A 20,804-nucleotide genomic window follows, 5' to 3' on the forward strand; every position below is an offset into this window, starting at 1 on the left:
TTATGATTTCTATAAGTTTTGAAACTATTGTTTGATTCATTTTTGATGATATATTGATTCGGTTTTCTATTTCATGCTCTGTATCATAGAAGTACAATTGTAAAAAAGATGGTCGGCCATCGTGTGGAAGTAGTTCATTAATATAATGATAAACTTGTCCTTGTACTCTAAACGTGTATATTCCTTTGTTTCTTTTACCTAAAGTTTTGTCATTTTTAGCGCCGAAAGAAGTGAAAGCAAAATGATTATTATAAGTGCGAACATACTTTCTAAAGTGTTCAGATTCTACTGTTGAAGATGTAAATAATTCATAAAGTGTAGTCGGACAATCATTTGATTTTAATGAGACTTTACCATCCAGGCAACAAAAGCCATTAGGTTCATGGGTAAATCTCTTTGCTTGGCAATGTTTGCAAGTAGAAGGTTGCGGTAATAATGCTGGTTCATTTGGTATGTCATTTAGAGTTTGGTGTATAATCAGATTGGTGTGTATTTTTGGTCCATTGTAAGATCTATTCTGTTCTTGTTGCGAAGAAGTAGATCCTATAATATTTTATTTATTAAGTTAATATTTTTTGCAGATACATAAAAATTGAGTAAGAGACAAGGGTATATATAACTAACCGACTTCAAATACGGTATTCCTATATTGGTCACGATCATCAATTGTTGGTGTTTTATCTGAAAATAGGATTTTCAATTTAGCAGGGGTAACTTAGATTTTTTTTTTCTTCTATTTATTGATTGTGTAATATGAATTTTTTCAGAATATAAACTAACCTATTTGGTAACCACGAGCTTCTGTTTGTTTGAGTTTTTTTGTTCGATATGCAATTCTGTTTTTCTCATTTATTTCTTTTTTCCTAGCTTCCGATAGATTTTAGCACCATTTTTTTGTAGCTAAATTTGCCCGTTTCCTTTTCTCTTCCTTATCGAGTGGCATGGTTATCTATTATTTTTAAGAGTATAGCAATAATATAATAAGTTTATGAATTTATTATAATTAAAAAGCAGAATACTATTTTATAATCGTGAATTATATATATACAGGTTTTTAAAAAAATAAACATTGTTGTAGTAAAAAAATAGGAAAAAAAGTTAATTGATTATTTATGTAAATAATAAAAAGGCATACCTTTATTGAAGTTAAAATTGAAGAAACAGTAGAGAGTAAATATATAGCTGGTTTTTTTTTCTTGTAATATCTACAAAAGGAAAATAAAATATGATATTGATATTAATATATACACTAATGAAAAAATACCAATTTGAATATATACACTATTAGAGAATTGTAATAGATACACTGTTAGAGAATTGCACTAATAAAAGATAATTAATTATGTGTTTGTGTTGTTTTTTAAAAAAAATCATAAATCACAATGATGCTATGCAGTTTGAAAATAGAGACAATGAAGCATATATCCACCGTCCAAACCAAACTTATTTAAATATAATCATAATTCTAAGTTCTTAACAAACATAAAAAAACAATAAGAACGTTCCTAAAATTGTAAATAACCGAAATCATAACTATTGGGATAAATTTTAAAACTTAGAAATAGTAGTTGAAACTGATAAGTCAATCTTAGTTAATGTATATTTACAGAAAAGTTATTCATGCAAGCAGAAACTTATTCAGAGTTGAGACAATTAAAGATATAACATCACAGTACATTATTATGTAAGGTTTAATTAAAAGATGATAATAATCTTTCGATGCTATAAATTCTAATATAATTTTGAGAAGATAAGTTACAGATTGAACAAAATAAAATTTTTCTATTATTGTTATGGGTTTTATTCTATGTTTAGTGTATCACTTGAATTTGATTTTTATTTATAACAGTATTTACTTTTGTTGCAAAATGTATTCTGTTTCTATATATCGATGCTATATTTTGTTGGTTTATCACTTATGAAATAATTTCATAATACACATAAAAGAATTTTTCGTAATACATATATCTATAGTTTATCAATTGAATTTGATTTTTATCTAGAACATCATTTACTTTTCTTATAAAATGTATTCTGTTGGTACATATGCATGCTATATTTTTTTTGGCTTATCACTTATGAAAAAACATTCATCATGCACATAAAAGAATTTTTTGTAATACATATATCTATAAGACCTTGAAAATTAGTAAAGAACAACAATATTTAATCAAATTTTCTAATATGATGAATGTGTTTTTTTATGTGTAAAGATTCTATAGTCAGATTGTACTTTTTCTAATTTTCTATGTCTCTTACATAGACAAAGATATCTTCAGGTTTATGAAGCAAAAATTTTGGTCTGAAATGTTTATTAAAGTTAATAAAGTGCATGGTTTCTCTCTCTCTCTCTCTGTCTCTCTCTCTCTCTCTTAGTCAAAAGATAATCTTGGACCTAAAGATCTCACAGGAAAGAACAGCTATCGGATGAGGCAGAGCTATAAAATCTACAAAATGAAGAGAAAACACTTAAAGGACTTGTGCAGCAGCTTAGAGGTTAATTCTCTCAGTTTTCCTAAACATGGTTATTTTAAAACATATACATATATGTATTTATATGATATTTGTATCATCCGTACACTTTAGGGAAATTGTTTTAATTGCAAACAGGCCAATATCTTTCGCTGTTACAATTAATAATTGTTTGAGAAAAATAACCAATAAAGAATAAAGAGATACAATTAATAAGAATTTGTATAAATAATTATTTTAACACCATCCTTAAATAATTATGAGTTTATTTGAAAGAAAACGAAAACAAAAAATTGTATATTATTATTGTGTACCCTATACATCCACACTCTAACATCAAAAACAAGTACTGACTTTAAAAAAAAAAAAAAAAAAATCAGCCAATAATTAAAAAAACTAATAAAAAAGAGAATTTTTTTAAAGCTTTAAAAGTAAAAAATAGTAAAAAAAAATAGGTAGAGAAAGTATATATGTTAAAATTTTCTTTAATGATAAATTAAAATTTGGGAAAAAAATTAATGTTTAATGTAAATATTTATTTTTATAAGCATTTCCTTTAAAAATTGAGAATGTTATTAACTACAGAAATCTATACCTACTATAATAAGCTACAATCCATCTTTATTTTTCTTTAAAAGAATTTATTTTTCATCAATAAGGCAGGTCTATAAGCAATCCTAATAGTGCAAGATCCTTAGCAACTACTAAAATCTTGAATTATTAGCAACTGCTTAATGTGCTTTATCTATGACAGTCAATGAAAAATTCACAATCAATTATTCTGATCCTTGTTAGAGAGATCCTAATGTCCTTTATCATTTTATGGTTTCATGTCATCTGAAAAACACTTTTTTTAATTTTTACTTGGTGACAGAAATAACTACAGGACATCCATGAATATGTATATAATAAAAATTTAGAACCCAATTAATTACAAAGTTATTTGGATGATAGCAGAGCAAACTAACAAAATAAATAAATGAACCCCTTAAAACAAAAATTTGAAATCTTTACCAATAATTGAAATAAAACAAGAACATCAGTTACTGTAAATATATTTTACAATTCAAAGAATTAACCTTTAAAGGTATGAGAGAATTTTGTAATACAAATCCACCAAAACAGAATTAGAACATGCCTGCAAAAGAGAAAAAGGAAACAGAGAGAGAGATGTTTAGCCTCATATGCAACTACACGAGTATATAAATAAGAAAAAATTCACAAAGATTCAATCACAAACTGAAAACATACACATATAATACTCATCAAAGCATAAAACTTAAATACATAATAATAAATTTCACCAAATAAAATCATATATACATGAAAGCATGATTTAAGTATACATCAAAACAAGTCTATATAATGATTCACTAAACCAAACCTGAGAGTTTGAAGAAGCAAACTTCTATTTCTTAAAACAATTTATTTGATAAGTTTGATCATGTTAGAATAGCATATTTATACTAACTTTTAAAGAGAGAGTAACTTCACTCATATAACACGTATGTATAATGACTAAGCAGTGATATACCAATTAGCTCAACACGTAGCAAAATGTAAGATAAAACCCAAGATTTATCTTCAAATATTTTAAAAACTCTACCAACAGATAATCAGAAAAGTAAAAACTTGATATTATAAAAAATCAAAAATTTAATATTGTAACACGTATTTGATGAGTAAGCTAATAGTTGTATATTTTTTCTTTTTCTTTTTAAAGAAAAAAGAATCAAAAACGTTATCTAAATTTTTTTTAACTTTTTCTTTTAAGGGCAAAATTATCCATGCATCAGTCCAAGAAATTTGAAAACAAAAAAACTTACATTAAAGCAGATAAATTTCATCATATGTGACATTTATATCTACAGATAGAGAGAAAAAGGGGTGAAAAATTAGGGATTGGAAGGAAAAAGTGAGAAATACAAATAAAAAAATTAGGGATTTTATATTTTTGTGTGCAAATGGAGACAAAGAACGGTAAAAAACATTAGAGATTTTGAAATGAATAAACATACCTGGTGGAGGTCTGCATGTCGACAATATTGACCGCCGTGATGAATTCGGTGGTGCTGGTGGTGGTTGCTGCCATCGCAAGCCTTCTCTTGTCATTGATCTAATGGACGTTGTTATTTGTTGTCTTCATCATTTCCCAACTATACACAGTAATTGCAGAGAAACTGAGAGAGAGAAGAAGAGGAAGAGATAAATATTTAAAAGGAAACTTCCAGAAATATCAAAAGAGGATTAATATATTCACCTTCAAAATATTAGGAGAAAGAATTAAATATAATATAATATTAGAAAATAGGAATATGTGAGCTGTTAATATAATCTAATATTGACTCTTACACTTTTTTTACCTTGAAAATCTTAATTGAAAATCTTAATTAAAAGCATTAAATATACCTTTACGCTTTGCTGTCAATTGTTACACTTTTTGAGCTTTTGAATTTCTTAAAGGGTAAAATGGAAAATATTTAATATATTAAAAGCATTACATTAACCAAAACATGAGCTGTCAAATGACTATGTACACTTTTTGAGATGAGTTGTCAATTAAGACAGAGAATTATTAAAAGCATTACATTAACCAAAACATTAGCTGTCAATTGACTATTACACTTTTTGAGATGAGTTGTCAATTAAGACAGAGAATTAAATAAAGGTGAAAAGGCAAAATTGTTAATATTGAATTTCTTAAAGGGTAAAATGGTCTTCAAACTATCACCTCATTACAACACTTTTATAATAGTAAGATATACTGTAAAAATTCAATTTTTTTTTTATTTGTAAGTATAGGTCATTTTTCCGATTTATTACGTCAATTACATCGATAAACAAAATACTAAAAAATAGTTTTCAATTTGATTTAATCTATATATTTATATAAAGAAAACTATTAAAATCTATATACTCATAATTCTTATAATATGAAGTCATATTTTATATTACATCACTTAATGGTTACAAAAACACATTAAAAACTTAAAAAAATATAACATATTATTTAATACAATAATAGAAAACACAAAAATAATTAAATAACATTTTTTTTTCATTTTATTTTTTTAATTTTAGAAAAGTTTAATATTTTGTGCTTAAAAAATAAGTTACATATTTTTTTTTACTAAATTTACTTTTGTCCCACATTATTTAGAAATCATAGTAGTCTTTTAATAGAAATTTTTACACTAAAAATACAAAATACATATTTTATTACTAAAATACTACCACACGGTTAAGCCTACATTTTTACTCTTCAACTTTATTTTATTATAATTTTACCACTTACACATACATTGTTGGAAATTATTTTACCAGGATCTTAGATCTACTTACAAGTATGTTTATTAACATCCTAAATAAGAACTTTCTAAAACGATAAATTAAACACATATAAAGTTTAGGAAACCTTACATTGGGTGCAGCGGAATAATATGACTCCTTCCGTTCAGATATCTAGCCCTTGATTCCTTTCTGTAGCAGAGCATTATCAATATCAGAACCTGGATCTCTTTCTCTGAATCTTTGATGCTGAAACTCCTTTGCTGATGATCTTTCTTCACGATCTTCCTCACTATGATTGAGGTATCACTTGATGTGTGTGGGCACTACTCATACACTAAGGATTTTCGAAATTGAAGAGGGAAGGAGAAAGAGAAGAGTCAGCCAAAGATAGGGAGAGAGAAGGCTCAGTTTTTTCTGAATCAGAAGTGTAGAAATTTAAGTGTAAATTTCCTGAAGCCTTCACAATCTATTTATAGCATTCCACTAGGGTTAGGTTTGAATTATTTGGCATTAAAATAACGAAAAAAATCAGTTTAAATTTCCTACAAAAGTGGCTGGCCCTATACAAGTGGATTTGGGCCTCACTTTTTGTAATTTTACAGTTTTATCTTTTCTGCATCTGATTTTCTCAAAAACGCCAATTTTCTAATTCAACCATTTAAATACCAATTCTAACTATTTAATAACTATAAATAATTATTAAATAATATTGTCATTTATCATATTTATTAATTGAACCATACAAAGTATCATAATTAACAAATATGCCCCTAAAACTCTTTCTTTACAATTTCGCCCTTACTTAGTGAAAAATTCACAAATAGACATAGTCTAATTTGAGAATTATAATTGATTAATCAAAACCAATTACATGAGTCTTACAAGCAATATTATCTCAACTAGTGGGGGGACCATGGGTCTATATAACCGAGCTTCCAATAAGTAGATCAAGAATTTAGCACTAAAATTCACTAACTTATTAATTCTTCGTTGAATCCACGCATAGAACTTAGAATTGCACTCTCAGTATATAGAATGCTCTATATGTTCCACCATATAGACACATCATTAGTTATCCATTGTTATAATCCTAATGTGATCAATTATCCTCTATATGAATGATCTACACAGTAAAGGGATTAAATTACCGTAACACCCTACTATGTATTTTATCCTTAAAACACTTGACCTCGTATAAATGATATTTCAGCTTATGTGAAATGAGATCTCCACCATTTATTTTCGTTTGGTCAAGCTCGAAGGTGATCATCCTTTGCTTACTATTCGCCAGATAGAAGCTATAGATTCCATCTTTATGCTAGCGCTCCCACTCAATTGCACTACCGTGTTCCCAAAATGTACGTATCACCCTGACCTAAAAGTAGGCTTAACTAACAATTCAAGGAACACGAATAGCCTTTCAAGATTGAGCCTAATCATAACAGGATTAAGATCATTTGATCTAGGATCAACTAGGCGATATTGACTTGAATAGATTTTACGGTAAGTTTAATTAAATCTAAGTCAAAGTTCAATATCGGTCCCTTCCGATGCATACTCCATGCATCCAACCTGAGCTTTACTTTAACCAATGTTCTGGAAAGAACATAGTATTTCTCCAAATACAAGTAAACTCTGTTGTAGATTATCATATCAGTAAAACCCTGTGTCTGATAAATCTAGGAAACTTTATTCACATAGTCATGTTTACTTTCCAATGTGTTGACGGCACAATAAACAGGATCAAGTATGTGAAAAGGGTTTCAGATGAATCTATACATTATGTACATATAATCATGAAATAAATCATGTGAACCATGCAACATTAAATGTTGTTTCTGATCTATATTAATAAGTAAATCTGATTATATTGAAATGAGTTTTATTTAGGGCATAAAACCCAACATACATTTCATGCATGCATCACTACATGTCAATAGACTATGACCTCTATCAATCAATCATCCATCATTTTCTTCTCTTTTTCTCTTCTTTTTCCTTTTTTTTCTTATTTCTTTTTAGTTTTTTTTTAAAAAAAAAAAATATTAACCTCCATAGTTGAACTCTTTCTTCTCCATGATCCCAACTCCATTTTTCCTCTTCTTTTTGTTCTTCAAATTTTTTTTCAACTCTCATTAACCGAATCCCATAACCGTTTTCTATCCTTTTATTTTTCTCTTAATCCATATATAAATATAGTTGTAACTCGTTCTTCATCAACTCCTTCCCATGTTCAAAAGAAAAGCTTTAAAATGGGATTGAAATCTTTAGCTAATAGAACAATGGTAAACGACCTGTTGTTGAGGAGGATGACTCTGATTTTGCTCCTCCATTGTCTAAACGTAAGCGACCTCCTCCAAAGAAGAAATCGAAGGTGGCTGCCCAGGAAAAAATTCCTGAAGATGTTTCTCAAAAAAATAATCAAGTTGGTGGTGGTCTTCGATCTCAGGTTTGTTTTCGGTTTCTTTTTGGTTTCCCCCTTTTTTGAAATTTTTTCGTATTTGACATTAGTGTGTTTTGTGTTTATCGATTTTACTATTTTAGGTTTTTCCTTTTAACATTTCTTTTTGTTTTGTTTGATTTTTTAGGGCTTCTATTTTTTTAGTTTAATTTATATGTGCTTTTATGGGTTTTTCATTTTTGTTTGTTTAGTCTTAATTTCTGTTTCATTTTGTTGTTTTTTTTTCTATTTTTTATTTTTCCAGATTTTTATTGTTTTTCATTTCAATTTCTTCATTTGATTATTTCTCATTTTGTAATAGTTTTTTCATAGTTTTTTAATAGTGTAAACACCTTCTGTATGTATTTTTTTTAATATGTTTTTTGTCTAGTAATTTCCTGTCCATTTTTATATCATCAATGGGTATCAATTAGATTTACCATGGATGTTGATGTTCAAAGAGTTTTTCCTGTATTTTAGTTTGTATACAGTTGTTTTGTAGTTTTATTATAGTTTTGCTACTTGCATATGTTATTTCATTATAAAACTAATATGCAACTATTTTGCACAAAACTTACTATGTATAACTACTATTTCTTAGTCCCCGTCAAATTAAATTCATGCATAATATATAAACTAACATAAAACGATAATGCAACTATAAGGCAACCAAAACAAAAAATAAACAGACTTATACGTAACTGGTTAGACCTTAATTCGAATTTACTATTCTTATTGTGTCTCTAAAAAAAATATATATATATTAGAAACCAGTAATCAATCAAAATGCAACTGTATATAACGTAGATGTACTATTCATGAAGTTTTTTTAAAATTTTTCACATCATACATTGTTTTGGATTTGGTGGGAGCTCCAGATCTGTTTGTTACAGATCTACATTTCATGAATATAGATTTCGATATTAGGGGGAGTTATTTTGATCGAATAAAATAGAAAACAAATGTGTAATTTCTGTTTCTTCACAGTTTTTCTGATTTTTTTTCGTCATTTTCTGTTTAGATCATTGCAGGTCTTCTTTTCCAGTTGATTTCGCCAGAATTAATAGTTGTATTTTTATCGTTTTGGTTTCATTTTGGTTGTTTTGCGGTTTTGAAACGATCGCGGTATTTTCACCTTCATGGTTCGCTCTGTACAGCTGAAGGTTTAGTGCATGTGGTATTTTTGTAAATATTTGTATGTGGATTGTATAAATGTTTAATGGGTCGGCCCAAAGTATTTTTGTAATTTTTTTTCCTTTTTACTATTTTTCTGTTTTTTTCCCCTTTTAATATTAATATACACTATAAATATATTATTTCTTTTGTCATTTTTATTTATCTTATTTTACTTGGGTAATTAATTAGATAATTCTTACTCAGTTAATTAGTTATAATTTTTAAAATTCATTTATAATAATATCTATTTTATTATTAGTATGTTTATGTATTTAATAATATATATATATGTATATAAAAACTTGATTACTATATAGTGTATATAATAAAAACAGTAACCTTTGTGGATGCTTTTTTTTTGTGTAAGTGTAGGCTATTTTTTTTTTTAACGTATTACGTCAATTACACTAACAAAAAATAAATTAAAAAATACTTAAAAAAATAATTTTCAATTTGTTTTAATTTAGAATAATCTAATATTAAAGTAATTTTTTCCTGCATAAATAATTAATTTAAACTATTACTTATCGTTCTTCATAAGTACAGCTAATTTTAAGAATTTATTTACTATCCGATGATATATCTTTTTTAAAATTAAAATATGATGACACTTGGTGGAGACGATTTGTACTCATTTTTGACTATGTAAGTAACATATTGGTGAATGTAATTTGTTATATATATATATTTTTTTTACTATAGGATGACATTTTTTTTTCAAAAAGAATTTGTTATATATTTAAGTTTAACTGATTTGTACTAATTTTTTTGAGTCTTTTACTTATTCAATTGTTGTATGTGATATTTGTATTAGAATGATTCTTTCAAAAAAAATTATATTAATTTAAATTTTCTCATAATTTTCATAAAATAATGTCATATTTTATATTATTTTACTTATTCAGTACAACAACTTAAAATTTAAAAAAGATAACAAACATTATTCAGTATTGTGTGAAGAACAAATTAGTTCTCTAGTATATATATAATGGAATTCCCAACAAAGATCATAGTGTACTATATTAAATCTCATAAATAAAATTAAGAGTAATTTGCGGCATATAACCTCCATAAATGCCTAGTTTATTACAACTAATCTCAAATTCCAAAATCTTAGTGGTAAAACCCTTTAAACTCATGTTCTGTTAGCACTTAGCCATTTCCATCTATTTTTAGCAGTTAACTGCCATGCTGGCACACTACAACATTCTACATCATTAGCGGCGGACCACTCCACCGCTAATACACCCACTCTTGGCCGCTATAGGGTATTAGCGGCGGAGATCGGCCGCTATTGGTCCGCCGCTAATGCTTGACCGCTATTAATAGTATTAGCGGCCAAAAAAGGGGCCCGCCGCTAATACTATTAACAGCGACGGAGCATTAGCGGCGGAACCTGTTGGGTTTTATGCCCTAAATAAAACTCATTTCAATATAATCAGATTTACTTATTAATATAGATCAGAAATAACATTTAATGTTGCATGGTTCACATGATTTATTTCATGATTATATGTACATAATGTATAAATTCATCTGAAACCCTTTTCACATACTCTTGATCCCCGTTTATTGTGTCGTCAACACATTGGAAAGTAAACATGACTATGTGAATAAAGTTTCCTAGATTTATCAGACATAGGGTTTTACTGATATGATAATCTACAACAAGAGTTTACTTGTATTTGGAGAAATACTATGTTCTTTCCAGAGCATTGGTTAAAGTAAAGCTCAGGTTGGATGCATGGAGTATGCATCGGAAGGGACCGATATTGAACTTTGACTTAGATTTATTAAACTTACCGTAATATCTATTCAAGTCAATATCGCCTAGTTGATCCTAGATCAAATGATCTTAATCCTGATATGATTAGGCTCAATCTTGAAAGGCTATTCGTGTTCTTTGATTTGTTAGTTAAGCCTACTTTTAGGTCAGGGTGATACGTACATTTTGGGAACACGGTAGTGCAATTGAGTGGGAGCGCTAGCATAAACATGGAATCTATAGCTTCTATCTGGCGAATAGTAAGCAAAGGATGATCTCCTTCGAGCTTGACCAAACGAACATAAATGGTGGAGTACTCATTTCACATTAGCTGAAATATCATTTATACGGGGTCAAGTGTTTTAAGGAATAAATACATTGTAGGGTGTAACGGTAATTTAATCCCTTTACGGTGTAGATCATTCATATAGAGGATCATTGATCAAATTAGGATTATAACAATGGATAACTAATGATGTGTCTATATGGTGGAACATATAGAGCATTCTATATACTGAGAGTGCAATTCTAAGTTCTATGCGTGGATTCAACGAAGAATTAATAAGTTAGTGAATTTTAGTGCTAAATTCTTGATCTACTTATTGGAAGCTCGGTTATATAGACCCATGGTCCCCCCACTAGTTGAGATAATATTGCTTGTAAGACTCATGTAATTGGTTTTGATTAATCAATTATAATTCACGAATTAGACTATGTCTATTTGTGAAATTTTCACTAAGTAATGGCGAAATTGTAAAGAAAGAGTTTATAGGGCATATTTGTTAATTATGATACTTTGTATGGTTCAATTAATAAATATGATAAATGACAATATTATTTAATAATTATTTATAGTTATTAAATAGTTAGAATTGGCATTTAAATGATTGAATTAGGAAATTGGCATTTTTGAGAAAATCAGATACAAAAGGTGTTAAAATTGCAAAATTGCAAAGCCCAAGGCCCAATCCATTAAGTGTATGGTCGGCCACCTTTGTAGCTTTTTTAAATGATTTTTTCATTATTTTAATGCCATATAATTCAAATCAAACCCTAGAGGAATGCTATAAATAGATAGTGAAGGCTTCAGGAAATAACACACTTTACGAATCGGAAAACTCCGAGCCTCCACTCTCTTCTCTAGCCGCCACTCTCTCTCTCTTTTTCTTCCTCAATATTTCGAACCTCTCTTAGTGATTGTGAGTAGTGCCCACACACATCAAGTGATACCTCAATCATAGTGAGGAAGATCGTGAAGAAAGATCATCGGCAAAAGGAGCTTGACATCAAAAGTCGAGAGAAAGAGATCCGGAGTTCGAGATATTGATAATGCTCTGCTACAGAAAGGAATCAAGGGCTAGATATCTGAACGGAAGGAGTCATATTATTCCGCTGCACCCAATGTAAGGTTTCTTAAACTTTATATGTGTTTAATTTATCGTTTTAGAAAGTTCATATTTAGGATGTTAATAAACATACTTGTGAGTAGATCTAAGATCCTGGTAAAATAATTTCCAAGAACTGGTATCAGAGCCATGGTAATTGATTTACTTACATGTAATTTGGACTTTAAAACGATTGTTTGTATGTTCTTTGGATGGTATCATGTTGTATTGAGTGTTATTTGATGATTGATTGATGATTGTGAAATTTTCGTGAAAAATAATTGTTATTTCGGTTCTGGCATTATTTTTATTGGATAGTATGGAAAAAATTAAGCAAGTTAGCCTTTTACAGAACTCAATTTGGATTTTATTTGAATTAGTTATGAATTTTTGAAGATTCGACAAAATTTGTCTTGATAGTTTCGCGATCGAGAACTGTCCGTACAGTTTCGAATTTTTTCAATTTTCTTCAATTTTTCATACTTTTTCATGGAATTAACTTCCAATTTTTTGTATGGTTTTGTATATATACTATTACTATTCCTAATTCAATTCTAATTATCATTTTGAATTAATTTAAATTTTTTTTAATTTAATTCAAGATATTAGTGTAATTTGAATTTGAATAGAATTAGTATTTATCTTTTTGCTTAAAAATCTATCTTATTTTAAAATTTGATTATATCTTATCTTATTTTAAATTTAAAAATAAGATATTAATAATCATGTAATTTTTAAATGATATAAGATATTTTGCTAATTTTTTTTTAAATTTTGTTATTTTATTTATTTAAATTACATTTAAAATTTGAAAAAGATATTTATTTATCTTTTCTAATTTTTTATTTAATTTTTATTTATAAAATAACATTTAAAATTTAAAAGTAGTTAGCAATTTTTTTGAAATGATATTTAGGTTGGTTGAAACCTAATTTTTCAAAAATTGTAGGTTTAATTTTAAATTTAAATTTTTTTAAAAAAAAAATTTCGAATTTTTCAAATTTTTTTAAATTTTTCGAAAATTTTTTATTATTTAATTAATTATTTTCGAAATTAAATATTTAATTTAAAATTAAATAAATCCTACATCCAACTATCCAACTAACCTTGTTGCAGGAGTATGTGTTTTAGCTTATGTGTAAGTTTTTAAAACCTATTATTACTTGATTGCAAATAGCCATGGTTACTTTTTGCCAGATCTAATGATCGATGGCTCCCTAGTCAAGTTAATAATTTGTAACAGGTATATTTACAATCTTCTTTCATCTGTGTATGACCTAGCAACATGATAGGACCCATCCAAAGTGTGCCTGTGTGAGCCTATGTGTTTAATTTGATTATAGATACATATAGGTTGTTGTTGCTAAAATAAATTATCATAGTTCTTGATAGATTTTATTTAGGCCCATTTAGTTTTGGGCTTATTCAATTAATAACAGTTGTTCTTATTAAGGTTAAATTCCTCTCTTTTGGGCCTTGTGTGAGAGTTGGGAGCCATAGAAGTGGGTACGACATGCGAACGGCCACTCACACAACCACCCCAATTGTGAAGGCCCATTTGCCCGATTTGAATGACTTGTACTTTCAGGTTAATTAAACTAGTTTAACCTAATAAAATTGATTAGCAACATAATTAATTTCATTTATTTTGAAATTAATTTAAGAAAAATATAGTTTAAGGAATTTTATATTCTAAGCTAAACTATATGTATTTTCTTGTATTTAATTAATTATAGAATTATAACCATCAGATTCTTTACGGAACTTAATTTAAATTTTTCATTAAATATTCCTATTTAAGTTGATATTTAGTTATCTTCAACTAACCAACTTAAATCTGAATATCTTTTGAATTCAAAATTTCAAAATTAAGTTGAGGAATTTTAGGCATTGGTTATTAAGATTCTTTAGATATTTTTTTTAAGTTAATATCTTTTTCAAATATTAACTTAAAATGGAATATCTTCAAATTAAGTGGTTACAACTTAATTTTTGATATTTAATTAAATTTAAATTTGAAAATATTTAAGTTCTAGATTTTTCTAGTACAACTTAAATTAGATATTTTTTCAAATTTTGTGGAAAAGATACTTAGTCAAATAAGATATTTTCTAGATAGTTATTTATAGACTACTTATTATTTCTAATATTAAATAGGAAAATATTATAAATTGTGAAATTAATTATTTATTAATTAATTTTGGTACAATTTATTTTAAGTATATTTTTCCTAGTATTAAACTAGAGATTAATAATTAAGCCTTCTCTACACTTAATTATTTATTTCTTGAATTTAATACATTTAATTAATTTGAAAATTAAATATCTAAGTTGATTTTCATCATGATACTTAAATATTTCTTTTTCATGACATTTAATTAAATAGAAAATTATTTTTAGTTGAAATTTAATTTTTCAACTAAATTTAAATAATTTTCAAAATATATTTTTTCTTTATTTTATTAATCAATTTTCGAAATTGCATTTCTTAAATGCTAGAATTTCGAATTTTATCTTGAAAAATAGATTAAGTTGTAAATTAATTATTTTAATTAATTCTTGGATCAACTTAAATCAATGATTTTTTCATTTATTGATTAATTTAAAATAAATTGAATTAAAGTATATTATTAGAAATTGAATTAATTAGTCAAAGGAAAATCTAGATAGGTGATATTTTTGCTTGAAGTATTTTTCTAGTGTATTTAATTAAATAGAAAATTAATATTTAAGTTGATTTTCATCATCATACTTAAATATTTGACATTTTTCTTATATATTTAATTAAATAGGAAAATTATATTTTTTGTTGTAAATTAATTTTATTAATTAATTTTGGGCCAACATTAAATTAGAATAATTTTTCCAGGATTTATTTTTTATTTTAAAATGCATTTTTCGAAAATTGTATTCTTATATACTTTAATTTTTCGAAATGCAATATATATTTATAGAAAATTAAATTTGAGTTGTAAATTAATTTAAATTAATTTTGTAACAACTTAAATATTTTTTCTAAATATTTATTGGAAATTATTACTAAGATGAAAATAATTCATGTTATTTTCATATCCATCTAAGTAAAATTTATAAATATTAAATTAAAATTTATATTTAGAATTTTTCATTCTAAATTGGAAATTTTAATTAAATAAATATATATTTAAAATAAATAGAATAAATAAAGAGAATAAAAGAAAATACAACTCTTTTTAAATAATGAGCTTTATTATCAAGAGACATTCGATCTCCATTGTGGGTTTTACACCGCGTTTGTTTTAGTGAGTAATCCTCCCTAATGGAGGAACGTTCATTAGCAATTTCGCACCGTTTAACCTCGCATGATAAGTAGTTTGTAAGTGTTTTGTATGGTATGGATCACCCTAATGGTGGCGACCATACTTGACTTGCAAATTATGAAACAATGGTGGAAGCTCATAAGATAGAATTGCCTTGACTCTCGCCTAAACGGGGACAACGGCTGAATTCCAATCTTGATCGAATAAAAGGTTGCTAGAATGTTTAACATTTTAGACGAGCTGACAACTCTATTCAATGAATGGTAGCTTTGACTCTCGCCTAAACGGGACACTGATATCAGTTTGTTGAAAACCTTGGAAATTATTTAGGATTGTAAGTTTTAGTATTTTCACTTGTCATTCCTACTTACTATATGTTTATAATTTACGAATTGTGTATGAATTTATATTGAACCATGTTATTTTCTCGTTATTAAGTTGTAGTTTAATTTCGAATCTTCATTGTTGGTCTAACTTGGCTTGTTTATCTAATGAGATAAATCCCTAGTGGATTTTCACCATTAGACATACATAATAGTGTTAGATCTCGAAAGATAAATATTGTATATGCGACATCTAGCTGTTCATCAATTGATGACACCTTAGACTAGTATTTTTACGATATAAAACAAGAAGATTATATAAATAAGATTACTTTGACTTTCGCTAATCGAAGCATCGTTGGATTCTTATTTTAAACGAAATTATCCTAATTCCTCTTAGCTTATTCATTTCGAATTAGCTTTCAAATATATCATTGGATGAATGGTCTATGAATCATTTCATGTCATTATATTTTCTCTTAAGAAATTAAATGACGCATATGATTATAACCCCGAAATTCTATTCCCAATTGATATAAATCCTCAATCTTAGAAATCTCCTACTTGTATGGGCAAATCTGACTTAGAGTTTGTATTAGTAGTGGTGGTCCAAGAAAGAATTACTCATTAAATTTGGTTGAATTTAAGTCTTTGACTTTAATTTTAGAATCCAAATAGAAATTTTCTTAAATTTCTAATTCCAGAATACAATACAGTTACACTTTCTCAAGTGTTTAATATCCATTTTTTATTAATGGATTAAAACTGTATGGAATGTGAGTTAAGTATTCTGTGACCAGGATCCACTTGAAGTATTCTAAGAACTCTTTGATGTAACTAAACCTATGTCATCATAGACACTACCACATTTTCTTAATCTATGGCATTTGTATCTTGTTCATAGTGGTTTTGACAAGATCAATCTCTGCAAAGAGTTAATATGCCTATATCCACTGAAAGTAGTTCATCTCATTCGAAGATGGATGTACATTCAGGGATGGATATGAGTTTTTCGTTGCATTCTTAAAACGATAACTCTAGATTATACCTTATGCAAAGAAATTTGAAATGTTTAAATATTTCATCAATTTCTAGCAATGGTTAAACACCATTAAGGTATGTGGTTAAAGATCTTGCGAACTGATAGGGGTGGAGAAATAGTTAGTAGATATGCAGTTCAAAGATCATTACATTGATTTTTGAATTATATCCAAACTTACCTCCCCAGAAATTTCGATTTGCATATTGATGATTAGTTACTAGTCGTTGCCTAAGTCCTTCTATGGTAATACAATTTCAGAATGATGTAATGGTTGTATACTTAATGTAAATCATTACTAGATTCATGGATGACCTAATCAAAATCTTAAGAAAGGCTAGAACTGTTAACCATGGTTTGTTAGCTTTTCTAAGTGATTAGGGGTGGACCATCCCATTGTCAATAGATAAGAAAGTGTTTGTTCAAACAAATACTACTTTTCTAAGAAAATGACTAAGTCTGAAAACAAGTAGCAAATAAAGGAGATATTTAATTCTTGATTCCAAAAGTGTTCTATCATCTTATATGACATATGATGATCCCACTGCCTCTGTTGTCTTGTCACAACCAAAGAGGTTAATACCATTTAGTTTTCTTCGACATAATTCGCGGTACCTTGTCGTAGTGGGAGAGTTTCTAGGAACTCACCTTCTTATGACTTGGGAGACACTAGTGATTAAAATCCATTGTGAGTTTAAACAAGTAATGGATTGTCAAGATAAGAAACTAAGAAGAAAGCCTATAGAACTATGGTTTAATCCATTCACATGGAATAACCTAAAGTTTTCTATTACAAGGACATAAAAGGAAATTTTCGTTTATAAGTCTATTCAATGGACTTAACAAAACTTCCTGTTCCTAGTATTACAGGTTTGAGTTTATCTAAACCTATGGCTTGTGGTATACCTGGTAATTACTTACTCTAATGCAAGCAACTTACTTTAGTAAAATGCTGAAGCATTTTCTTTCTAATGGCAATCTATAGAAGCTTCACAACTTCTTAGGTATAGATTTTATTTATCTAAGGAAAAGTCTTAACTATTCCGAAAAAGATAAAGCCATGAAAGAATTTCTTATATCAACAAGTGAGAGGTCTTAGATATGCTTTTGTATGCCTTAGACCGGACATCCGTCGTTGAGTGGGAGTAATGAGTAGGTATCAGATTAATCCGGGGAGAAGAACATTGGAAGACAATCAAGTAAATCTTAAGATAAAGAAGAGGAACTATATGTTAGTCTATAAGGGGTGTGTTTAAAACTCTTAGACTACACCATATCAGTTTCGAAATTTGCCTATGTGCTAGTAAATCTTTACGATAAGATGGTGGTTACTGCGGGGTGGAATAGTGATTTTGGAGAAGTGTAAAAACCTATCCGAAGTCTCTAGGTCTACCGTAAAGAGGGATTTGAATGTTAAAGCTGCAGAAAGTTACTTATTCGGTCTAAGGAAAGTTCTATACATCTTTGGCACCATTCCAAATTGCCTTAAACTACTAGTGTTAATTTCCGATTAACCAAAAGTAGTTGCCAAAGGTATAGAATCCAGTATCCCAAGAGAGTAAACATATAGAGAGGAATTTCACATTATCAATGATTTTGTGATTAAAGGAAGAGTAATGGTGGAGAAAAGGTTGTGGTTAATTCAACCTTTCAGATCCTATTACGAGGAGTTTACTACTACTACACTTGATTTGTATATCAAGGTGTTGAGATTATTTGAAATGCACTTTTTGTTTTCTATTAGTGCAAGTGGGAGTTTGTTGGGTTTTATGCCACAAATAAAACTCATTTCAATATAATCAGATTTACTTATTAATATAGATCAGAAATAACATTTAACGTTGCATGGTTCACATGATTTATTTCATGATTATATGTACATAATGTATGAATTCATCTGAAACCCTTTTCACATACTTGATCCTGTTTATTGTGTCGTCAACACATTGGAAAGTAAACATGACTATGTGAATAAAGTTTCCTAGATTTATCGACATAGGGGTTTTACCGATATGATAATCTACAACAAGAGTTTACTTGTATTTGGAGAAATACTATGTTATTTCCAGAGCATTGGTTAAAGTAAAGCTCAGGTTGGATGCATGGAGTATGCATCGGAAGGGACCGATATTGAACTTTGACTTAGATTTATTAAACTTACCGTAATATCTATTCAAGTCAATATCGCCTAGTTGATCCTAGATCAAATGATCTTAATCCCGATATGATTAGGCTCAATCTTGAAAGGCTATTCGTGTTCTTTGATTTGTTAGTTAAGCCTACTTTTAGGTCAGGGTGATACGTACATTTTGGGAACACGGTAGTGCAATTGAGTGGGAGCGCTAGCATAAACATGGAATCTATAGCTTCTATCTGGCGAATAGTAAGCAAAGGATGATCTCCTTCGAGCTTGACCAAACGAACATAAATGGTGGAGTACTCATTTCACATTATTTGAAATATCATTTATACGGGGTCAAGTGTTTTAAGGAATAAATACATTGTAGGGTGTAACGGTAATTTAATCCCTTTACAGTGTAGATCATTCATATAGAGGATCATTGATCAAATTAGGATTATAACAATGGATAACTAATGATGTGTCTATATGGTGGAACATATAGAGCATTCTATATGCGAGAGTGCAATTCTAAGTTCTATGCGTGGATTCAACGAAGAATTAATAAGTTAGTGAATTTTAGTGCTAAATTCTTGATCTACTTATTGGAAGCTCGGTTATATAGACCCATGGTCCCCCCACTAGTTGAGATAATATTGCTTGTAAGACTCATGTAATTGGTTTTGATTAATCAATTATAATTCACGAATTAGACTATGTCTATTTGTGAAATTTTCACTAAGTAATGGCGAAATTGTAAAGAAAGAGTTTATAGGGGCATATTTGTTAATTATGATACTTTGTATGGTTCAATTAATAAATATGATAAATGACAATATTATTTAATAATTATTTATAGTTATTAAATAGTTAGAATTGGCATTTAAATGATTGAATTAGGAAATTGGCATTTTTGAGAAAATCAGATACAAAAGGTGTTAAAATTGCAAAATTGCAAAGCCCAAGGCCCAATCCATTAAGTGTATGGTCGGCCACCTTTGTAGCTTTTTTAAATGATTTTTTCATTATTTTAATGCCATATAATTCAAATCAAACCCTAGAGGAATGCTATAAATAGATAGTGAAGGCTTCAGGAAAATAACACACTTTCTGAATCAGAAAAACCTGAGCCTCCACTCTCTTCTCTAGCCGCCACTCTCTCTCTCTTTTCTTCCTCAATATTTCGAACCTCTCTTAGTGATTAGAGTAGTGCCCACACACATCAAGTGATACCTCAATCATAGTGAGGAAGATCGTGAAGAAAGATCATCAGCAAAGGAGCTTCAGCATCAAAAGTCAGAGAAAGAGATCCAGGTTCAGATATTGATAATGCTCTGCTACAGAAAGGAATCAAGGGCTAGATATCTGAACGGAAGGAGTCATATTATTCCGCTGCACCCAATGTAAGGTTTCTTAAACTTTATATGTGTTTAATTTATCGTTTTAGAAAGTTCATATTTAGGATGTTAATAAACATACTTGTGAGTAGATCTAA

The 20,804-nt window shown here is 28.2% G+C and overlaps 1 long non-coding RNA gene across 1 annotated transcript; it reads right to left on the reverse strand.

Moving 5' to 3' along the window:
• Nucleotides 1–3,460: 3,460 nt before the first annotated feature.
• On the reverse strand, nt 3,461–4,979 carry LOC133036472 (uncharacterized). Its single transcript, XR_009687107.1, has 2 exons — nt 4,491–4,979; nt 3,461–3,610 (listed from the first exon to the last, which is right to left on the reverse strand). It is a non-coding gene; the product is annotated as an uncharacterized LOC133036472 (long non-coding RNA).
• Between the last annotated feature and the right edge of the window lie 15,825 nt (nt 4,980–20,804).

This window comes from Cannabis sativa, chromosome 4, assembly GCF_029168945.1.
Source record: "Cannabis sativa cultivar Pink pepper isolate KNU-18-1 chromosome 4, ASM2916894v1, whole genome shotgun sequence".
In the NCBI taxonomy this organism is placed as follows: Eukaryota; Viridiplantae; Streptophyta; class Magnoliopsida; order Rosales; family Cannabaceae; genus Cannabis; species Cannabis sativa.